At 36.4% G+C, this 23,768-nt stretch overlaps 1 long non-coding RNA gene across 2 annotated transcripts in view; it reads right to left on the bottom strand.

Moving 5' to 3' along the window:
* Window positions 1–6,309: 6,309 nt before the first annotated feature.
* LOC148053458 (uncharacterized) overlaps window positions 6,310–23,768 on the bottom strand; it is a 60,221-nt gene continuing 42,762 nt past the window's right edge. For both annotated transcript variants that reach the window (XR_015708459.1, XR_015708458.1), the window contains exons 3-4: window positions 10,857–10,918; window positions 6,310–9,332 (exon numbers count right to left, since the gene is read on the bottom strand). This is a non-coding gene — a long non-coding RNA (uncharacterized LOC148053458). The remainder of the gene's footprint in view (window positions 9,333–10,856; window positions 10,919–23,768) is intronic.

Below are 23,768 nucleotides of genomic sequence, written 5' to 3'. Positions count from 1 at the left end.
TCAAGTATTTTAAAGGAAAAAGGAGAGTGTAAAAAAAAAACCCTTGTAAAAGAGAGCACAGCTTTTTCTATAGCTAGTAAGAATTTTGAGTTAGTGCATAACTAGATACTGCCAAGTATCCTAGGCAGATACTTAGCCACGTATTTGCTCAGATCCTTGGTGTTTTCTGCATGCATCCAAAAATCAAATGTTGCAGTGATGAATACTGCAAAGACTAATTTTTAGGTAGAAGACCCCCCCATTGTGGAAATCAAGACCTTAATTAAATGTCTAAACTGCGTGGGAGAAATTGGTTGCCTCAGAACCATGTTTACAGTGCTGGGAGCCTGCACAGGCAAAGATGTACATCTTGCCCCTTGAATATTGATTTACAGTAATATGATTTTACGAGACACTGAGACTCAAATTGAAGAAAACTCTTTAAGTGGGCACTAAAGGTCTGTTTTGTATAACTAGTATGCTAAGTTAACTTTAAACTTTTTTTTTAATTGAGATAGTGTTAAATTTTAAACAATGAATTAGTAGATAGAGTACTTATCCATGATGTAGAAGATCTGCTGATAATTCTGGCTTCTGGTGGGACTGAAAAACAACAGTATCATTTTCTTGAAAGTTTTTTCATCTTAGGTCGCATATTATAGAAAGGATAAAGATTTTTGACTGAATTTGTTCTACTTTGTATAAAAGAACTGAAAACTCATTTGGCCAGAGAAGGAGAACAAGGCTGAACATGACAGTGTCTAGTAGCTACAGTAATCCTCTGAAAGATGGGGACAAGATGGTCCAATTTTTGTTCTACAGCCTGATTACAAATTTTGTGTGAATAGGTCTTTGTGCAAAATATATGTCCAGTTTTCGGTATAGTGGTCAGAATCCATTACGTAGTCCAGTCTGTCCTCTGGCCACTAGGATGGGGAATGACAGAGTCAATCCATCCAGCTTTAGTCATGGACTCCTGCTGAGTTCAGCCTATAAAACCTGTGGATGCACCTTGATGTTTTGGAGAATTCAGCAGTAAAACTGCCTGATCACGGACAGGCATTCACACCTATAATGCAACATAGCATTTTCTCATTTGTGTCAACATGATACTGAAGCCACACTGGAAATCACCTCAAGGAACTTATTTTCATACATAAAGAGGCAATAGGCTGCGCAGAAAAAAGTGACTAGTCTTTATAGGAGGCAGGTGAATGGGAGTCTGCAAGGCTGTTTTGCTGCTGAAGTCCCGTGTATTGTATTATGGCTTGAGACGTTTAAGGTACAAACACAAGTAAAACTTCAGGTTCCTGGGGAACCTTAATGATGAAAGATAAGATGACTACAGAATTTGGGTTCCTTCAGGTTGCAAAAAGTGGGATTTTGAAGACCTGAGTCTTGGTTTTAGGATCCATGATTTAATTTATTTCACCAGAAATTCAATTTAGCTAAAAAAATTAGAACTGCTCAGAAGCTTGATATACCAAGCCTAGCTTGATTCAGGGTGTCCTTTAGTGTGAAGGACTTACTCTGAAGTTAGACAACTGGTGAAATTTTGCTAAGGATTATATTTGGAATATTTTCTTAGTTGCAGTAACTAAACCTCATTAACAGGTTTTGGAATTTGGTATTTCTAGAGGTTTCAAAAGTAGAAAATTAATTTTCTTCTTTTTTGTAAACTCCACATTCTTCTGCTCTTCTTTCCTTCATTCTCCTGCAAACCTTTATTCAGAAAGCGTTCCAACATGGTATGAAAAGATATTCAGATATGCTCATCTTTCAATTTTCTAATGGAATCCTTGACCTCCTGCCATTACAATTATAAGTTGAATGAAATGGTTATGATTAATTGTTCCTGGTCATAGGATAGTTAACTATCTAACAGATGAATGATTCAGGCAACATGTTGCTGTTCATTCTAAATGGAAAAAAAAGTATGCAGACATTAGTGCTTAAGCAAGTTTAGTATATTAGTGATCTGATTATACTCCTTGTAGTATGAACTGATAGGTTCTGGTTATACTATGAACCTCTTCTAAATGTTGTATGTATTACTTCACTCACTTTAGTGTTGTAAATAAATCCATTTTCTTTCAAGAGTGAAATGACTTGAATTCTGATTCAGTGATTCCCCACAGAAGATAAAAATGGGAAATATGATCTGTTAAGCCATTTATGACATTACATGTTTGTTGTCAGCTTTTCTGTCCAGCTCGAGGAATCCAAGTTCACTTTGTTGCATGTATTATACCAATCTGAAAGATCATTGTGACTGACAAAAGTGTAATTTTCTATTTCATAACTTGCTGATATTGCCAAATATGAAAAGTATGAAAATATGTTAGCGCAATTTCCATTACTAATAGATTTAATAGTGTGGCAACATGCTTCAAAACATCTAATTTCTATTCACTTAGCTGATGGTTAACGTGTTGACACAGATTACTTTTGATACTTTTCCTATTTGACTTTTGTTGAAATTGCTCAAAGGAGAAAATACTAAGCAGAAGAAAGGTAATTAAATATATAGAATATAGATGATTCTTTCTATGTATTTATCTATGTCCTTTTAATATGATTATTATTTTTAAATCGTGATTTGTATTCTCCTTATTTGATCATTTTGCAAGTCCAGTTGATCTAACTGAAGTATAAATTTGTTTTTCTGCAACTTTTTTATAGAATTATAGGAAATAACCCATAGAAGTAATTTGTGTTCCACAGATGAAGGTCAAGAAATGCAGCAGAAGAATAAGTGCTAAATTTAGATTGTTACCTAGAAGATGTACCCTTTTATGACCACATAGAGAAATTTAGGATTCTAGATGTGGTTTTATTTGTTTTTTAATGACCTTAATGAATGAAAGAGGACATTCTTTGGCCTTCAGCTTTTTTTCCTTTTTTTCTACTTTGGCATTCATTTAAAATACTCTCCAAACAGCTCAGAGGTTGCCTTTAATGCAAAAGAGGACAAGTGAAAATTTTTAGGTGATTAGGACTTCAATATCATTTTGTCTGGTAGAACAAAGAATGCTATTGAAATTTGAATTAAACTTTTTCATTAGTTCTGCTAATAACATGTACATGAGAGGAAAAAAAAAGGTAGAATTTTTTTCTGAAGTCAGGAGGTGTTGGAGCCACAGGCAAAGTAATGTCAAGATGGTGAGAAGCTGGAGTTCTTGAATCATCTGCCTCATGCTGTTTGCAGGAATGATGTGGAATTGTCTTTATCTCACTTATGTTCAGGGACATTGTTATTGGTTTTCCTACTTAAAATGTCTGTTTTTTAGGCTTGTGTGAAGAAGAGTCTACGGCCTGAGTTCCCACTATAGATGCTGGCAGTTAGACCCCCATACATACATGTGCATACAGAATAGGGAGTCCCTTACCCAGGAAAAGAGTTAAAAATAGTGTTTAATCAGGAGACAAACCAGGCTCTACTGATCAGGTGTACTGATCATCAGTAGGCCCTTTTATGCCTTTATCTCTCTGTTTTCCCATGTTTCTTCCTCCCCAAACCACCTTAGTTCCTCCCGTTTCCCAATTTTCATTTTTTCCCCTGAACACCTGATAATGTCTTGCACAGCCCCCAAATGCTCCTCCTCTGAACCCCACGATAAACCCCATGCCCCTGGGAAGGGACCTCCTTCAGTCTGTGAGGTGCCATAGAAAACTGCCACAGCTTACTCCTGGTGCGGAGTGTCCCGTGGTCCCTGGGGCTGAGGATCACCTGGAACAACCCTGGGGGGACCTGGGGTGGAGGTTGCATCTCTGAGTGGGGTATTCAGACACCCCTGCCTGCCCTGGGGCCTCTGGGCTCCTCTGTGTTCATAGAAATGAACCTTTAATCACCTAACTTTTCACTGTGTACCTGTCAATAACAGACATAGTCAGCATAGTCACAAACTGATGACCTGGTGAAATTAATGATCAAAGTTGGGGTTACAGGAAATCCTATTTAGCATGAGCTTAGTTACACAAAAACATAAAAATGTCCTTACCGGTTCAAACTAAAGGTCCATTTAGCTTAATAACTCTCGTATCTCATCGTCAACTTTGGTAAATAATAAACATGTAGGAAAGAATATAAAAACAGAGTATAAACAGAATGTATCTTCCTCAGAGGTTTTGGGAGAACCAGAGGTTGCACCTGGACTATGATATCAATGGATGTGGTTTACCTGGAGTTTAGTAAAGCCTTTGACACCATTTCCCACAGCATTCTCCTGCAGAAACTGCCTGCTCATGGCTTGGACGGGTGCACACTTCACTGGGTGAAAACCTGGCTGGATAGCCAGGCCCAAAGAGTTCTGGTGAATGGAGTTAAATCCAGTTGGTGGCCAGTCACAAGTGGTGCTCTCCAGGGCTCAGTATTGGGGCCAGTCTTGTTTAATATCTTTATCAGTGGTCCGGACAAGGGGATCGAGTTCACCCTCAGTAAGTTTGCAAATGACACCAAGTTGGGGGGGGAATGTTGATCTGCTGGAGGGTAAGGCGGCTCTACAGAGGGATCTGGACAGGCTGGATCAATGGGCAATTGGATGAGGTTCAACAAGGCTAAGTGCTGGGTCCTGCAATTGCGTCACAAGAATGCTACAGGCTTGGGGAAGAATGCCTGGAAAGCTGCCTGGCGGAAAAAGACCTGGTGGTCTTGGTCAACAGCCGGCTGACTATGAGCCAGCAGTGTGCCCAGGTGGCCAAGAAGGCCAATAGCATCCTGGCTTGCATCAGGAATAGTGCGGTCAGCAGGACCAGGGAGGTGATCGTCCCTCTGTACTCGGCACTGGTGAGTCTGCACCTCGAATACTGCATTCAGTTTTGGGCCCCTCACTACAAGAATGACATTGAGGTGCTGGAGTGTGTCCAAAGAAGGGCAGCGAAGCTGGTGAAGAGTCTAGAGCACAAGTCTTATGAGGAGCCACTGAAGATTGTTTAGCCTGGAGAAGAAGAGGCCGAGGGGAGACCTTATTGCTCTCTACAACTACCTGAAAGCAGGTTGTAGCGAGGTGGGGGTTCGGTCTCTTTTCCCAGGTAAAAAATGATAGGTTGAGAGGAAATGGCATCATTTGCAGCAGGGGAGGTTTAGGTTGGATATTACGAGCGATTTCTTCACTGAAAGGGTTATCATGCATTGGAACAGGCTGCCCAGGGAAGTGGTTGAGTCTCCATCCCTGGAGGTATTTAAAAGAATGTGTAGACGAGGAGCTTAGGGACATGGTTTAGTGGTAGACTTGGCAGCATTAAGTTTATGGTTGGACTCGATGATCTTAAAGGTCTTTTCCAACCTAAACAATTCTATGATCAAACAGTGGCAGATGTAGCTGTCCTCCATGAATTTATTTAATCCCCCTTGAATACATATATAGTATTCATTTCCTTAGGTTCTTAAGACAGTGAGTTTCACAATTTAAATGGGGAGGAGGGAGAGAACTTATTACTTAGTTTTAAACTTGCTACCCACTCATTTCACTGGAAGCCCCATAGCTTTTATAGACGTCGTATTTCCCCTCACTTACATCTTGCCAGGCTAGGCTGAGTAACTCTAGTTCTGAACCATCTTTCTTGACATTTCTGACCATTCTTAGTACCCATATATAATTCCTCTTTCCCTTTTGCAGAGTGAGAACTGAACTACACAAAATATTGCATGAGTGAATGCATTAAAGGTTGATGCACTGGTTTAATGATGTTTTCTGTTTTATGTCTCACCTTTGACCAGGTCAAGAGAGTAATTTGGTCTCTGTGCCAGTTTTACAACAGCTATGTTTTAAGGCAATCAACAGGGGAATGTGATACAACATGTTTCCTGGTGGTAGCACAAATAATTGAACTGACATTCACCAATTTATTTCATATATGTCATAAATCAGTTGGATAAAGTTCACAGTTGCCTTCTTAGAGTTATGTGTGGGTATATTAGATAGCTGGAACTCTTCTGTCTATAAGTATTATGAATAACAGCAGACTCAGTGACAACTGACAGCACTGCCTTTGAATCCCTAAATTTCTAGGAGAAAATGATTCAACTTCTCTTGAACTTGTATCTCCGTTGGTGTAGAGGACAGGTCTTCATAATGAATATTTTTGTATACTTTGTACTTTTATTCTTTATTCTTATTTGTCATACACTGCATATATATCACACAAAATATTCTGCATATAGTTAATATTTTTAAAAATATATACTGTATTATATTAACAGACAGCTATAATTATATGAATTAATGTATATACAAGTATACATTTTTTAAGATTTTGGAGTTGACATGTCTCACCATAACACACATTATAGAAAGATACATTTTTAATAATAAAACAAAATCCAGACGTGTCAGTTTTTCAGAGCTACAGTGGCTTTGTTTAATCAGTTTACAAGGTTCTGTACTAAGCAGCAGTTACTATGGAAACCTGAAAAGATTCGAACTCAAATAAATGTGTTGCTTAATAGTATGATGCTGAAGACTGATATTCAAAGTGACAAACCTGATGTCTAGTGATCAAGAGAACCATCTAAATTAAAGAAAAAGCAATACAGAAAAAGATAATCTTCTCTTCCCCCTCTCTCCCTCCCCTCCCAAAAGCAGAAGGACTAAAGGAATAAATGAAAAGCAAAGTCTTATAGGGAGGAATAATATTGTGCTCTCAGTAAAGAAAAGTAAATTGTTAATAATATCCCATAGGTTATTTGAACATTAGGTAGCTCTGAGAAAGGAAATGTTCAGTGTGAAAAATATGGACAGAGCTCTTGGAGAAGAGTTGCAATGACAGTGTGGTATGAAGGGAGAAAGACTTTAACATGTCTGTATGTTCACTAGCAGAGATACTAAAATAGCTTGTCTTTTAGTGCCAGATGTTCACTAATGGTACTTGACTCCATGGCTCTATTTCAGTTGACACTGAGTATGCAGCTGCTTTATTTCTTCCATGATTAGCTAAGGCTGAGGTTTAAAGGGGGGTATCTGTCTGAAACACCATCCAGATAGAAAGAAATAGTGATGGCAGGTTGCGGTGAAGGCACAAGGCGATTTGAAGAAGTGACACAGGCTCACTTGACTGAAGGAGCAGAATGATATTATTACCTGCAGGTGTCATCTAGGACTCTTTTATGCCTTTCATTACTTTGTGTGCCCGAACAGATCTTTTGCAATACGTAAAAAGGTGTGCTGTTAAAATAAAACAAAACAAAACTTAAGCAACCTGTTACTTTATTCCTTTATCTAGTAAGGTTCTGGAGTTTTGAGCTTCCTAAATATTTTCATTTTCTATTGTTCTTGCTTCTTTAGAAATAAATAAATAATATTGCCCACTTTCTCCTATGTAGCACAAAATCTTGTTGAACAGAAAAAAAAACCAGGAGGTGACTTTAGTTCTTCTACCTCTAAAGGAAAATGTTGGGGATTCTGCTCTCTTAAGCCATAAATGTCAGAAATCCCCTAGGAAAATTTGAGAGGATTATCTAGCATGAATAAAAAATTTCCAAAGCTACATGAGTTTGATATTAATTTCATAAACAGGAGGTTTAACCTCTAGGATCATAGAATCATAGAATCATAGAATGTCCTGAGTTGGAAGGGACCCAGAAGGATCATTGAGTCCAACTCCTGTCCCTGCATAGGACAACCCCAAAATTCACACCATATGTCTGAGGGCGTTGTCCAAATGCTTCTTGAATATTGTCAGGCTTGGCACCGTGACTGCCTCCCTGGGGAGCCTCTTCCAGTGCTGCACCATCCTCTGGGTGAAGAACCTTTTCCTAATGTCCAAACTAAACCTCCCCTGGCATATCTTCCTGCTGTTCCCTGGGGTTCTATCATTGGTCGTCAAGGAGAAGACATCAGCACCTGTCCCTCCCATTCCCATTGCGAGGAAGCTGTAGACCGCGATGGGATCTCCCCTCAGTCTCCTCTTCTCCAGGCTGATCCCAGGTAGGAGGTGCTGTTTCATAATTGTTCAATTTATAACTCAGTTGATGTAGATCTTCAGCACCCTTTTGGCACTTGAATTTGTTTTCTGTTGATACTCTTGCAGCTATACAATGAGATATCCTTTTTGCCTTGGACTAATGGATTTCTGTCTGTGGCATTGTTTTAAGTATTTAGGGTCTAAACATTAAAACACGATTGCTTTATTGTGATCCTTCACCAGAAATGGTCTCTCTCTCTTTTTCTTCTCTATTTTATTATGCTAAATTGTTCCAGTTGGGAATGCAAATGGTTTTCCAAAGTAAAAGCGAAAACACATTCAGATAAGCAAACAGGAAAGGAAATGTTTATAGCTTATGATTTTGATATTAGCTCATCATTTTGTTGCAAATAACCCTGGAAAGGCACTTTTGGTTTTGTGGATAGTAGAGTGAGGAATGTTAGAAAGAGGAATCCTACCCACTGAACTTAATATAGCATTTTGAATCTATAAAGGTGACTCCTTAAGGACTGTCTTGTTTGACAGATGAGAGATATAGTTTAGGAAAATTTTGCCTCTCAATTGTGTATGAAATTAAATTTATATTCAAATTAATCTGCACAGCTACTATATCTATTATCTGCTGTCATTATCCATTTAGCCTTCTTGTAACTTTGACATGAGAAACAATCCGGCTCTGTAATTCATTAATGTTGGGACAAAATCTGCAGCTTTGTTCTCCATTTGTGTTGGAGTTAAAAGCTGAAGATCTAATCCCTTGAGGTTCCATTTTACACTATTTTGTACTTTCTTTATCTTTTAAATGCCCATTTCCATACCATTTCACCTAAACAAGCCAGGATTTAAGGCAGTAATCTGTGAAAAACTGACAGCAAGAACTGATTTATACACACTGTAGACCTCATCCAATATATTTAACGTGTTTATTATGCTGTCCTATTGTGATAAAAAACATATGCTTTATTGTATTTTGTAATCTGCCTTCAATGGCTCATCATCCATGCACTATTAAAACTTCCTATCTTGTCTATTATAAGTAGCAAGTAGGAGGGAAAATGTGCAAACGTGAAAAGAAAAAAAGGGTATTCCTTATAAAACTGATCCTTTATCACCTCACAGGGAATTTTCACTTATATGCCTTGTTTGTGACAGCATAAATCAAATCTTTGCAAAAATAACAGTGAAATAATTCTCATTGCTTGCAATTTACTAATTCAGATAAACTTGGCAACTTTTTTGCTTCTACATATCTTATTTTGACCCACTGGCTCTTATTCTTGGTTATACTTTGTTCTGATCATTGTGTCAAGCTGTCAAGCACTGGTAAAATACTTTTAGTAATAAATCTAAGCAGAGGGAAGAATTCTTTTTTTCTCCTGTTGCAAATATTCCTTTCCAAAACATGGGAACTGAAGACCTTGTATATGTCACTGAAATGAAAAAAACATGTCATCTTATTATTGTTAATGTGATAAAATTTCTTATTAGAGTGACATAATATTTGTTAAATAACATTTTTGTGATTAATTTTGTTCTTGAATGATTATGATAGGATTTTTTACATATTTTAATGCAGAAACAGTACTGACTTTTGCCAAACTTCTGGCATATGTGTCATCGAAGTAATATTCTTAGGTATTAACTAACGCAAAAATCAAAACTTTTATTTCTTCAGGAGATGAAGAATGATGCTATCAATACTTCCAGCCTATTACTTTGAATAAACTCATAAAATCTTTCTACCTGAATCAGTAGAAACAATGTAAAACTGTATGAATTCATAAGAAATGAAAATTTCTCTTAAAAAAAGGAGAAAGAACATCAAGATTTATTAAATTTCTTTTAATTAAAGTTTACTTTTTAGTCAGTAAAGGTGAAATAGCAGAACTATGAGGGCATTTAAAAATCTGACCACAGAGCATGGTCATTATAAATGTTTTACATAAAATAACAATGTGATCCAATGGAATGGTTCATATGATTATAGAAACCAAATATTTTTATGATGAACTACAATAAGTAGGACAAAATAAAACAAAAATCAAAATTATAAAGGAATAAAACATTATTTACATTTCATATATTTTGAAACCACAAAAAAAAACCTAAGTGAAATGAGGAAAGGAAGAATGGCCTCCATTTAGGAAGAAAAATGAGTGAAAATTTAGAATCATTATATAAGCCTGCCATGATTCTCTTAATATCAAATTTATCGGAAAATATAATTTTGAAATCAAAACCAAAATATATTTACAGATACTTTTTAAATCACTGAAAAAGGGCAAGAATATTTGCAAGTAGCAGGTGCAGAAGACAGAGGTAACTTCTGCAGAATACAGGTTAATTTTCAAATATCTTAACCAGCATGCAGGAAAGCTGATTTAAAAAAAGAAAAAAAGAATGAAAAAAAGAGACACTAATTCAAGAGTTTGAACCTACTAATTAAACTAAAATAACTTTTTTAAAAAAAAGGAAAAACCAATCTTGAGAACAAAAGAAATATATCTGTGTAGCATAGCAAGAAAAAACTCTACACCAACCCACACAATTTCAATAAAGTTGGGAAATAAATACACAAAAGTTTTAAGGAAGAAAACACAGTAGAAAAGCTTGAGTTCAACTAGGAATTGTTCATCTAAAGATAGTTTCATTTTTTCGTACTTTTAAAATGATCAAAGGACATTTTATATCATAAACTTTCATGAGTAGCCATTCATATGGAAATTTTCTAGCCATGTTATTGTGAAGGCAGAATATGAAATATTTTGCTGGAAAATATCACAAATTCCATTCCAAGACCACAGGAGTTGTACAGAAAGCCAAGGATCTCTTGGAAAAGATCTGTTTCTGTGGTATACATTCACAGATAAAATAATACAACTGCAGGTACCCAGGAGTAATATTTTATTGGGTCCTTTGATCTTGTCATGTCATTATGATGAGAAATTTCTTACAAAAAAAAAGGGGGTTGCTGTTCCATGTGTGAATGAGCAAAACAGGATTGAAGTCCACTCATCTGTATAAAGAAAAATTTAGAAAATAAATACTAGAATTTTTTTTTATAGCAAACAAATTATCTAACATTGCACTGTACGTGCAGCATTCAAAATTGTGCCACTTATGGTAGCCTGTACTCAGTGAGATACCAAATCAATTTAATTTATAGTTGTACATCTTCAAATTTCCACATTCATGCCTTTGCCAAGAATTAAAAGATTATACATCTTGTGAAACAGATATAACAGAAAATATTATATCAGTAGTAAATACATTTTAAATAATATTATATACTACATACTTTATAAAATATGTTATCAAACCATCTTCTTGAGAATGAACAGGAACATTTTGATACTGATAATTTGTATTCCTGTTCAAGCTGTCACCAGTTTCAACAGTGCTTACCAAGAGCTGGTTTTAACATGTCATTTTTATTGAAAATTAGATAGTTTTATAATTACCAATTAAGCTTTTAAAATAATAATTAAAATGTAAAGATGCTGCAGATAAGCCATGTTTGAGCATTCTGTCTGTATGCAGATTCTTCAATACAATTGTGTTTAATTTCAACTTTCTTTTTAAAAGACCATGGTAGTTATTTTGCAGGTGTGACATGATCTCCTAGTCACACCAACAGTAAGAACTGCTACAGGCTTTTTTAATATTCACACATGCACCTCTTGGGTGCATTTAGAGAAATATCTTGCAGATTTTCAACCAGGAACTCAAAATAGAGTTATAAGCAAAGAAGTAAAATTTCCTTCCTACATGGAATGCAAGTGAATATGGCTGAGTCCACACTGAAGCTCATTCATATATATCTAGTTGCAGTGGTATAGCCCAGACGTTTACTCCCTAGCACACTTCTCTTGCATGTTTTCTCCATAAATAGGCTCAGCAAGGACTGCCTATGCCAAGGTCATTTGCACAGAAATTTCAACACAGCAATGCCCTAATGAGTCTCTGTACGTTACAGATAAGAAATATGAAAGTACCATGTCCAATTTCATTTGAGACATTTTAATCATTAGATTTATTCACACACACAGTTTCTAGAGTATTTCTTTTGTTGTTGTAGGTTTTGATACCACAGGGGCTAGCAACTATCTTTATTCTGTTAGCTGCTTATCCTTCCTTACAACAGTCCTTTCTGTTCTCTCACATTTATTTTAACACTCAATTAATGCTTAAGTTCTAATAAGTCGTTTCTTAATTCAATGACTGTCTTACATGCATGTAGCATATGTAAGCATGGGATTTCTATTCCTCCCACTGTCTCTTCTCAATAAAGCTAGATTTTCTCAGAAATAACCAAATGGATTGCATCACTATCTGAAGAAGTATTTGGTTCAGAAGAAAGATAATCAAAATATCAATCATAAAATCAAGGAATCAAATTGTCAAGAAATAAAAATGTCACTGTCAAAAATACATGTGTAAACTCACATCTACTTTGATTCTCAAAAGAAATTGAAAAACTTTGTGTAACTTCAAATTCTGAAAATGGTGCTTCTCCTGGCTTTTTAATATCTTCATCAGAGGCTGATGAAGTTCAGATACATTTTCTATTTAAATATGGAAAAATCACTGAGAAACCAAATAAATATTAAATTTTATTTTAATGCTTTTAAATAGATATTGGTCACCAGTTCTTTGGACAACAGTAGCTGTAGCAGTAATCTAAGTGGCATTGTAATTTACAGGTAATTGCATTTCTAGTCTTAGAAAAAGTCTTAACCACAATTTAGTCTAGAAAATGGAACTTAGATGTACTTAAGAGTGAACAGTGAAAGCACTATCTTTAAAAGAGTAAAGGGTCATGAGAAAATACATGGTATTTTATTTTGATCTTACTAAAACAAAATTCACTGGTTTTAGTGCTGGGTACAGTAATTTTGTACAAGATACCAAAATGATCAGTAATATGCTATAGAGGTGGGTCTGGACACTATTGATACTGCAAGCACTTTCAGGGTAGTAGCTATGAGAGAATGAGTGCCTCTGAGCCATGTATGATCAGTTTGTGGTATGGAAAGAGCATAATTTCTGTGACACAATGTGACTTAGCACAGCTCAGCCCCTAAATACAAATTCTGGTTGGGGGCTGCTCAGAAGAAGAGCTCTTTGAGGCGTCATGTCCTAGGAGAGGTCAGCTTGCCTAGCTTCCTTCAACAAAGGCTAGAAATAGTAGTATTATTCTTATACAAATACATAATGGAAATAAAGTGCAAGAGAAGAGTGTTAGTGTTGCTGGAAGACTAAAGGAGACCAAAGAAGAATTAATATAAACTGAAATGGAAGCTGGAAAAGAAAAGTTTTGAATCATATATTTGAAAGCAATGAACCCAGTCAGGAGCCATAAGATTTAAAAAGAAAAACAAAACCAAGAAAACCATAGAAAAATCTTAAATAGCATTTATATAGAGTATCATCATCCTATGAAAGAGACCAGTCTAGTTTTTTGTGACAGCAAAGTACCAGAGTTGATGAGCCTGGAGGATTTTTATAATCCTTTTTTTTTCTGAAAGAGAAGGTAAAACCCAATGCATAGACCAATCACTAGGCACTTCACAAACATGGGACTTCCACAGAAGGTATCTTCTATAGCTATGTACCTCTACGCAATAAGTGTCTAAATCACATACTTTGAGTCTGTTAAATTACTTGAAAGAGGAAAAGTTAGCGAGAATGAAACATGAGGTGTGCTGTGAGAAGATCCAGAAGGGCTGACTTGCTGATTCATCTCTCCTCTGCTGTGCACATGAAAATTTAAGTGCCTGTGTACAGTACAGTGAGAAGTAAGCCATGGAGAATGATCTTGGAGTCTAAATGATCATTCTCTGAGATCTTTTTAGGGATAACAAAGAAAAATCACAGAAAAATGCTGAAGACAAAGACATACTTTCAATCACACTAAGTTCTAGTACTTTTATGCCTCTGCTGAGAGAGGATTCTCAGCTCTGAATCCTCTGAAGTGGGCATCTGTGCTGTTCCTTTGATGAACTAACCTGTCTCTCCATTTTTGCAAAGGCCGTAGGTTAAAGCCTCTGACCTGAAAGTGAGAGAGATGTAGCCTGGAATTCAGTTGCTTAAATACAAACATCTTTTGCCATTTGAGTTATCTCACCAGCTCCTCAGATACTTCTCCAGAAGGGCATGCATCTTCTATAAAGTCTATGACATACTTGACAGAGGTGCGTGAATAGCTTAGACAGCCTGGAGCAACTCCAACGGCTCTAGATGCCTACTTTCGGCACCTGAAATCCCATACATAGAATTTCTTACCATCTCCATGGAAATTTAAGCCAGCATCTCTCAACTTCAGTAGCATGACCTTGAAATCAATTTGGAAGTTTCATGAACAGCAAGAGCAGGGCTGCTTCCACAGGGAAAATGAGACAGAATGGAGAATGACCACAGCACAGGCAGTGACTGCCTAGAGGACCTGAATAGGGTTTTGTTGGTGACAGTAGCAGGCTCCACTGACAGCCCAGTGACCATCAGACAAGGCAAGGTAATGAGTCAGATCTGGTTCTCTGCAACAAGTCCAGCCAGGAACATCAGGAGATGGGATCACCCCCACCCCCCCCACCCCCCAACATAGCTTAGGTAAGGACCAAGGACCCCGGGCTAAGCTGGAATGATGCTCCAGAGTCCATGGGCAAGGGGCAGGGGGAAGCCCCAGGAGAGCTTGGTAAGGGACAGCACAGTTTATTAGTGCCTTCAACAGGCACTAGTTGAGGTCCTCCGTGTACGTGGGCACAGATAGAGACTCTCCACTATTCTTGCTGTAGCTATGCCCATGTACACAAAGAAATCAGGTTTGGCTAGACCACCAATGGAGGCATGGTTCTGGAATTTTAAGACATTCAGTGGAAGAAGAGAGAATTAAATTCTACTTCCAGAACAGTTCAGGAAGAAAAAACAAAATCATGTAAAGATGAGATTAATAGTTTTTTGATGGACAGAAACTTTGCCAAGCCAGGCAATTCTTTCACTGCAAGTTGATGGATCTGGTTCTAATGCACCCAAGCTGAAAAGGGCATTTTACTTTTCACATAGCTAAGGAGAATGACAAAGAAGCAGCAAATAACTATGAAGAGATTCATATGTTTCACCTGTGAATAACAAGGTATTCTCAACGTTATTTTGTGAAGTACCATTATTTTGATTTTGAAGATAGGGATGCAGCAGTGCATAAAGGTTAAGGCCAACTTTTCAAACTTGCTATCCACTCAGGCCATTGAAGGTCACGTGATGAGTCACTGACAGAAACTGGGAGTGATGCCTGGGTTTTCTAAATTCCAGTTGAGTCCTCCAGCCACTGGTTCACATTTCATTTTTTTGTAGTATTTAAATGATCACATAAGCTGTAGTTTGTCACTTACACTCACTCTCCTCTCTTTCCTTTTTTCCCCTCTCTCACACAGACACACAATCTTTAAAAAGCACACAGTATTTATACATTTATATATACATTTGAATAGATACATTTACAGTAGTTCTTATACTATCAGAAGAACAAGTTGAAATAAGCTTTTACTGCAAACAATATTTAAGTACTATAGAGATGGATCTCACCTCACACTGGGAAGATAAATTTCCTGAACTTAAGGAATCTCACTAGGTAGGATGATCACTGAGCACAAAACATACAACCTTTTAGATATAGGTATTGTCAGAGTCACTATGAAAACTAGTCATTCAGGTAGAACTGCAAAACCAGTGATGACAAGCTAATTTAAACATTTTTTTAAATTTAACAATTAACACAGTTGCGGTGTTGAAAGTAATGCATCATGCAAGTATAAAATTAGCCAGCACCAGCACTCCTGTGTTTGTTAAAATATTTGGGATGAGAGCAAGTTCAAATGGCAAGGAAGGGGCATAGTTCTTTTTTTTTTTTTTCCTCTCTCTCTCAAGAACATAAAAAGATAATGAGAAAAAGTGTGTTCAAAAATAGCTCAAAAGAAATATGGCATGAATATTTTCTTACTGAATGACGCATGACAAGATAATGGAGCTAGAATACCATCAAGCCCAGGATTCTCTGTCAAGTAGACCTCATTGTAACTTACAAAATTTCACTTTGCTGTGACTATAGGGAATAAGTTTGTCTGATCTTCTGAGAACACAGAGAACTTTGCAGACAGCATGGTAAAAAAAACCCCACTCTGTTACTGTCAATTTATGAAAATATAGATGGGGACTAAATAAACTGAATTTTGGCTTCTTCTGTTCACAGGAGGATATCTTTTCAAAGGAAAATAGTATTTACTGGGATTTTTTGTTGATTTGCACAACAGCTGGACATACTAATGTTAACTGCCTTTAACATTCTAAGGTAATTAGAAGGTTCTCAATTTTGATCATTTAGTGTTGGATTTGCACATTTCTGTATTGCTTGTTAATGCCACTGCAAACCAGTTCACACATGGGTAGGCAATCACATTTGAAAAGAGCACCAGTAAATTAAGAAGAGCCCACTAGAACTGACTTTCTGATGATGGTACCATAAACACATTGTCTTGTATCCCAGATTGCATGACTCAGGCCATTGCTTGCTAAGACTGTGTACTGGGGAATGACAGGCTTGTAAAAGTACTGTTATATTTTTCATAGATCTGTTGGGGAAGACCAGCCTCTGTACTTGGGATTAGCCACTGCCCCAGCGAACAGCCTTATAAGAATTGCCATGGGACACCATGGTCCATGCCACCATTTACATCTCAGAACTGTAAGAACAATTTATTATTTTCATTTTCCTTCTGTCTGTCAACAGTGACAGTGGTATCAAATAGCCAATGGCACAGGTATACCAGGGCTATATTTGGCAGAAGAAAACATTTTTGTTCAGTATGGATCATAGCAGAAAGTACACATGGATAAGGAGTCAAAAAAGGCTTAGCTGGTGTGTTACAAATTCTCTTGATTATACTGAATAGCTAGGCACGGTATGCAGCAGTAGGTTCCTGAAAAGTCTGATGACTTGTTGGAGAACTTAATCTTCCAACAATGTGTAGAGAAGGGAATAGAGGATTGGGTAGGCAACACTGAGATAGACGCTATAGGAGAAACACTGAAGCGAAAAACAAGAGTCCTAAGTAACACTGAGATGTAGGTACATGGAAGAGCAAAAACTGTTACTTCTACTGCAGAGATGCCAGTTAGTTCAGGACTGAAAAGATCAAAAATATCTTGAAAATTATACTCAACATTAATAAGCTACCCAGCCTGTGCTTTACTCCTGATGGTGGAAATTTATACGGTAAAAATGAGCTTTGTTCACGTAGACTATGTATACTAATATCTACATTAATAAAAGAAATCATTCAAGGACCATTCTCTTGCCTTGAGACCAAGTAGCATGGCATGGCTTGTGTGCACACAGCTGAACACTCTCACTGTGCAGAAAAGGGAGTCTGAATCCACACAGACAATTGGAGACAGTCCCTGGCACATACTTTCTCCTGAGCCATGCCTGGATAATGCCCAGAAAAGCCAGCTGGTTCAATCCAAAAGAGAACAGGGAATGTGCTAACAATTTTACGGTATAAATGACCGTAGGTCACTGCTCAGATGCATGCCCTGATCTGTTTCATTAACTAGTAAAGCCGTAGGAATGAAAACAGAATGTAGTTTAGGATTAGCTTTCAATGGAGATTTGATCTGATAGAATCAAACGCATTTGGAGATTATAGTTCATTTATAATGGATGGAAGTTCCAAACCTGGCTGACTGAAACTGGTGAGCCAATTTCTTTAAGAGGAATGCTGTATTCCTTTCTGGTAGTTATCAAAGGCAATGCAATTTTCAGTTCTTTCCACTGCCTGCTGGCAAATACAGTATTAATTTATAGTGATATGTTGCTGTCTATTTTGTGAATATAAGGGACAACTCTCATGACTCTCAGGCAAATTCAGATTTTTCTCTCCGATCAGAGAGAACTATGGCTCACTCTGCAGTATTAAACATGTTTCCAGTACAATATATGGCACAGCTTAGTAAATCAGTACGCTAGGCATTGTAAATATCCTAGTTGCAGGGCAAGATATCACTTATTTTCTCTTTCATGCCCTTCATGTGGCTGTTAATGCTCAGACAAATGGCTCATCTAGCAGCAGACATACTCCTGAATTAGAACCAGACAGAGTCCACAATCACTCAGTACAGTGCAAAACCTCTGATTGTTTTGCTTCCTTTCTAAAAGAGCCTGATCTGTAGCAAAACTGGTCAATTCCATGTATTCCCAGTGGGAGCAATTAAGACATTTCACTATCAAACTTCTTTGTAACTGGGTTTAATGGGATGATACTAAGCTCCCAAATCTTCTTGAAAGAGTTTTGTGGCATACAGAACATTAATTTATTATATTTGGCTGTTTGCTACTCAGCAGCTGCAGCTGTTTGCTGTGATGTTCATTACTGTCAGTTCTGATTCCTCTTTTCATGTTCATCACATTGTCTATAAGTGTCTACCAAATTTGGTCTAGCAGAATGCATATTAGTATTCTGGTGGCCTAAGCTATCCAGGTGATGAACAGTAAAATACTAACCCTGTAGATCTGACAAGCCTTTTCCAACGTGACCCTCAGGACTACAAGACTGAAAACACAGCATGATTTAAAACAGTAAACTCTTGTATACAAGTATTGTACAAATGATGAAAAGCATGCATTATGACCATGCCTTAGGTGATGCAGTATCTTCTTTCACATAGTTACTGCTTGTTGTAAATATCAGTAATAGGTTATTTGCTGTTTCCATCTAAAATTACACTGCAACATTATTATAAATGACGGAAAATATAAAAACTCCAGGTCACAAAATCTGCCTTGGATCTGAAACAACTAAAGCAGCTTTAATAACCACCACATTATAATAATACATAGGCAAGATGTAGGCTTTTTATATGATACTAGGGTGCTAAAGGAAAAGCATTCACAACAGTCTGTCCCTGGAGAAGTCATTATCAGGTATCAAAAAAAATCCAAACATAACAGTGACAATCCCATAGCTACAGTTGCTGCTCTTTAAAACTTCTTGAAGAATGAAGTAACTGTTTAAAGTGAAATATTCTGTCCAATTCCTTTCCAGGCATGAAAGGTAGGAGCATCACTCGAAAAGTAATCTTTCTCTAAAGGTTATGAAGACATATTTTGTTCAAGGAAAGTTAGTGAGATGACACACAGGATCAGGTGAGAGTCATGGTACAAGTTGACCAGAGCATTCAAAAATTGTCCAAATGATTTATGTTTTGCTGACAGTTGAGCTCTGCTATCTACTCCAAACAGTTCAAGAGGAGGTAAAAAATGAGATTAGCTTGTTGATCATGCTGAAAACAAATAAGACCTGTGACAGTAGTTGTGAACCTAGTATGGGAGGAGGAAGACTGGTTTCCAAGGGTAGATGTGAGATGATGGGCAGTATTTAATGGTAGTGGTTTCAAAACTTGGCATTTCATTGCAAATATGAGCAGAGATCTTTTAAAGAATAACCCCAAATTACAGTTAAGGAGGACTTAGTATGATGCTTAGGAAACAGAAATGTTATGTGACATGATTTAAAGAAAACTGAATGTTAGCAGGTGGGAGTTTGATTGTGCCTGCAGAACTTGTAACTTCTTACATTATAAGTTATAAGAACACAGATATGACCAACATAAATCAGCACAAGAGTATATTTTGAAAGGATTTTGCCACCAAAAGTGGCCAATAGCAGATACCTATTGATATTAAGTATCTCATATACAGGCAATGTGCAGAAGATTTCTCTTCTGTGAACTCATCCAGTTTCACTGTACCTCATGTGAACTTTTACCATCCACTATACCTTCAGTCAAGGAGCTTCATTGTTTCTTGATATAGTAAGGACCATTTCTCTTTGACTCTTTCGGCTCTTGATTCTTACTAACTTGTCTGATGCCTCCTAGGTTTCATACGAAAAGAGTGAGCAATCAATCCCAAACCGTCCTCTTCATGTCATTCATGATTTTATAGACTTCTGTCATATTTTCACTAGGATATCATAAATATGTTTTGTATTACATCTCCACCCTTTTCCTCAATTCCATGAAGGAGTACTACCCTGTGTGGTCATACTCTTTGCAGGAGTAATTCCATGCCTTTGATCCTCTTCATTACCTGGCCATGAACCTATTTTGGTTCTTTCCCCATTCAGCCACATGTTTTACTATTCAGTAACAGGATTGTTAGAATAGGTAGACCTTATGTCTAAAATCCTGATCTCAGTGCAAGTGAAATTCTCAGTACAGTTCCTTCAATAAAGCTTTTTGCTCACATGAACAGAGCAGAATTACATTTTGAAGTGTTTGGAGAATAAAATGCATTTCTATTTAGTAAAGAAAAAAAAATGGAAAATGGAACCATGATATTTTTCTTTTCTACACTAGTAGCATCTGCTTGATTCTGTTGTATATATTATTAAGGCATAAAAAAACTAATAAAAAATTAATTGGTCTTATCTAAACATAACAGAAATGTGTTTATTTCATTTGTGCCTACTAGGTTAAAGCTTAAAAACTAATCATCTTGCTTTCATAGTACTAATTTTGATCCACTGCACACTATTTGAAGTTAAATACAAATTATATGTGATATTTTTAATAGGAAATTCAACATTTTCTACATAGAAATCAAATAAAAATAATACAAGAATTCATCTTGAGATGAATACTAGGGATATTTGCCTTTTAAGGAAAACTATTTTCCTTCTCCCTTCCTCTGTTTTAAGGAACATCCCATATTTCATCTGTGTGTCACGTGAGTAAGGGAAAGGTTGAAATGGATAGCATGCTTACAACAATTTTTTTTTAGGGGATGAAGTCTTACTGAAGAGACCTGACCTTTGGCTATTCTGACAGTTTTCGCAGGAGCAAATTTCGTATTTCCTCATTCTACACCAGAAACAAGGGTCAACTTAAATCAGGTCATCACTCTGGTTCATCATGGGGCAAATGATTTTGCCAACATGGAGAAGATGGTGTAGAGGTATGAATGGGCAGTGAGGGTTCCCAGAATGAGGGGAAAGAAGACCATAAGCCAGCTTTCTAGATGAGAGAAATATATGCAAAAACACAGCTCTAGAAACTAACCACAAGGCTCAAAAAAGAGAAAAATGTTTTCATTTCAGATTGTCTTGAGACTGGAGTGAATTCCATGGTTGAAATAAGTTTATTTTGAATGTTTGAGACTTTCTATGTAAAACTGGGAAGCAAATCTTCTGTTTTTTGCATTTGCTAGCCGGGTGAATGAGTATTAAACACAGGAAGAAACTAAATATACTTCCCTGGGTACACAGAATAAAAGATTGCCATATATTGTCACTAATAAGTTTTATTTCAAAGGACCTCAGTACTATTTACAGGATAGCGTTTGAAATAAGGTGGTCATCAGTGTCTTGAATTTCTCCCAAGAAGCCTTATTAAAGATTTCTGAAAATTTTTATTCAGGCTTAACACTCAACAAATAGATGACTGTGGTCCTTAGGAACTTTGTTGTGTTTTCTTTTCGTAGCGTTTTGAGAAGATTGCAGAAGGACTGCTGGCTGGTGGCAATGGGCCTTTAAAGTTTAGAGGAGAACTACATGTGATTTTCAGAGAACTGAGGTGCGAATTGAGACTACCAAAAATTATCTTGGAATCTACAATGAGACTTCTGCTTTAATACTGAGAAATCTGGTCAGTGAGAAAAAAGTGTTGGAAATCAGTAAAAGAAAATGTCAGGGTATTCATTCCCGAGGGGACTTCTGAATAATCAGTTCTCATCTGTCTTAGCTAAAGGCTGTTTTATTTCTCCAGACTGACTAGTGTACCAGACCTGATGTCAGACAACAATTATATATATAGCAGCTTTAAACCAAGAGTTTTTTGGGTTTTGGTTGTTGGGCTTTTTTTACAAACTTTGTACAGAAATAACTACAGCAACCCTGCAATGCCAAAAGGCAAGTTTGGAAAGTAGTTAGCAGCTAGCCTATCTGCAAAAACTGCAGAATGTATTACTGCATATAGTCAAATTTGTTGCTCCTAAAAGTTATTTGATCTTACAATATGGACACTTCGAGGCCCAGACATCAACAGGTAAGTATGCAGTACAGACACAGTGATAGCTATGTAACATTGAATTTAAAAAATGCTTATGTTAATATGAGTGTATTGTTATTTTGTTAATATGATTGTATTGGTTACATCTTTACTCTGAAAATGGCAGTGGCTGTGATGATTGTGGAAACATTCCTGGCAAATCAATGGAGACCCAGTAAAGACTGAACAGACACATGGTTTTGTATGAATGAGTAAAGGTAGTAATGGCTACCCAAACATGCTGCAGTTTATGAGGAAGTTTCTCATTGCTCATGCATGATAGACTGTCAGCTGTAAGACAGCATGTAACTAGGGCAAAACAAAATAAAAATTATTTTAATGTGGTGTCTAGGAATATGATGCTTGAGAATGTTTTGTAGATAAGAAATGTGGAAACATGAAAAAGAAAAACCAGACTGCACTAGAAGAAACAAATGAGTATCATTGCATTACCCATAGTCATTCGCACAGGTCATTTGATTATAACAATAAATTGAGTAATGTTGCTTTCCAGAATTCACTCTTAGCTGAATTGAAATCTCTTGGTAACACTAAAGCTTTATGTGTTGCTAACAGTTTATTAGTACTTCTTTCAACCAAAGAGACAATTAAGTCTCAGTTGAAAAAGGACATATTTTTTGCTATGGCACTAATACCTCAAAACACAGAAATTCCAAAATGTTTCAAAAAGTCACTCGTTACGGCATACTCATAGGAGAGCAATCCATTGTCTGACTGACTGTTTTCAAAATAGAAATGAAAATTGTTACAGAAATACCCGAGAAAGTAAAAAGATCCTAAAACCAAATGATATGAAATTTAATGATGATATCACTTGCAGAAGATAATGCTATGCTTAGTAGTGAAAGTAAAATTAGTAATTTTCTTCTAGCTAATTTCCCAACTTTTTATAGACTGTATCAGAGAGCAAAATATACTACTGATAATTCATCATCTTATCTTGAGGATTATGTAAAAAAATGTTATAAATCTTTGTCCTCATCTGCTAAAAGCATTTATAATTACTAATTATTTCATTTCCCCATCTTTGAATATAAAGGAGTACTGAAGTATGTTCCTAAAAGATGAATGCTTGTACCCTGTTAAAACATCTGAAAATGTGTTTTTCAGCAGTTAGGCATTATTTCTGAATATCAGATCAGGAACATAAAATAAAAATTTTTATTTTCTTTGAGAATATCAAATGGTGACAAGAGCTTCAAACACTGGCTATTACAAATATATTTTAAGTCCTTTGCAGTAGGCTCAAAATGTTTTGTTTGGTTTTTCTTACTTGTTTTATTTTATTTCATGGTATAGAATTAAAAGTAGAATGAAGAAGAGTAGAAGACTTTTATATGCACTGGGTTTTATAAAATAATTTCCCTGAAGGGTATATTGCAACAAAGAATTTTTGACCAAATTTTCTGGTAATAAATGTACCTCTTCTCTTCAATATATCCTAAGAAAGCAGAAGAAATGAAAGGGAATTTTATTCAGTTTTATGCCTTATTTTTCAAAAAATCTGATATCTCATTTTTATTTCAGTAAACAAAAATTATAATAATGTAATTCAGCCACTCTGAAAAAAACATTAATGTATTAAATGCTCTATCATTAAGAATTATAAGATAAATAGTTAAGTATTAAGTGAAGTCTTGAAACTTGATAAAAAGATGGATAAGGATGTGTTTGTATAGAGTATGCTGTGAACTGGGAGATGTGTTCATGTTTCCACGGTCTTCTACAAGGAAAAGGTCTACCCT

Source organism: Nipponia nippon, unplaced genomic scaffold (genome assembly GCF_047370975.1).
Source record: "Nipponia nippon isolate SJK-2023a ecotype South Korea unplaced genomic scaffold, ASM4737097v1 scaffold_4, whole genome shotgun sequence".
Lineage (NCBI taxonomy): Eukaryota > Metazoa > Chordata > Aves > Pelecaniformes > Threskiornithidae > Nipponia > Nipponia nippon.
The sequence above is the reverse complement of the archived record's forward strand: the minus strand, read 5'-3'. Positions and strand labels throughout refer to the sequence as shown.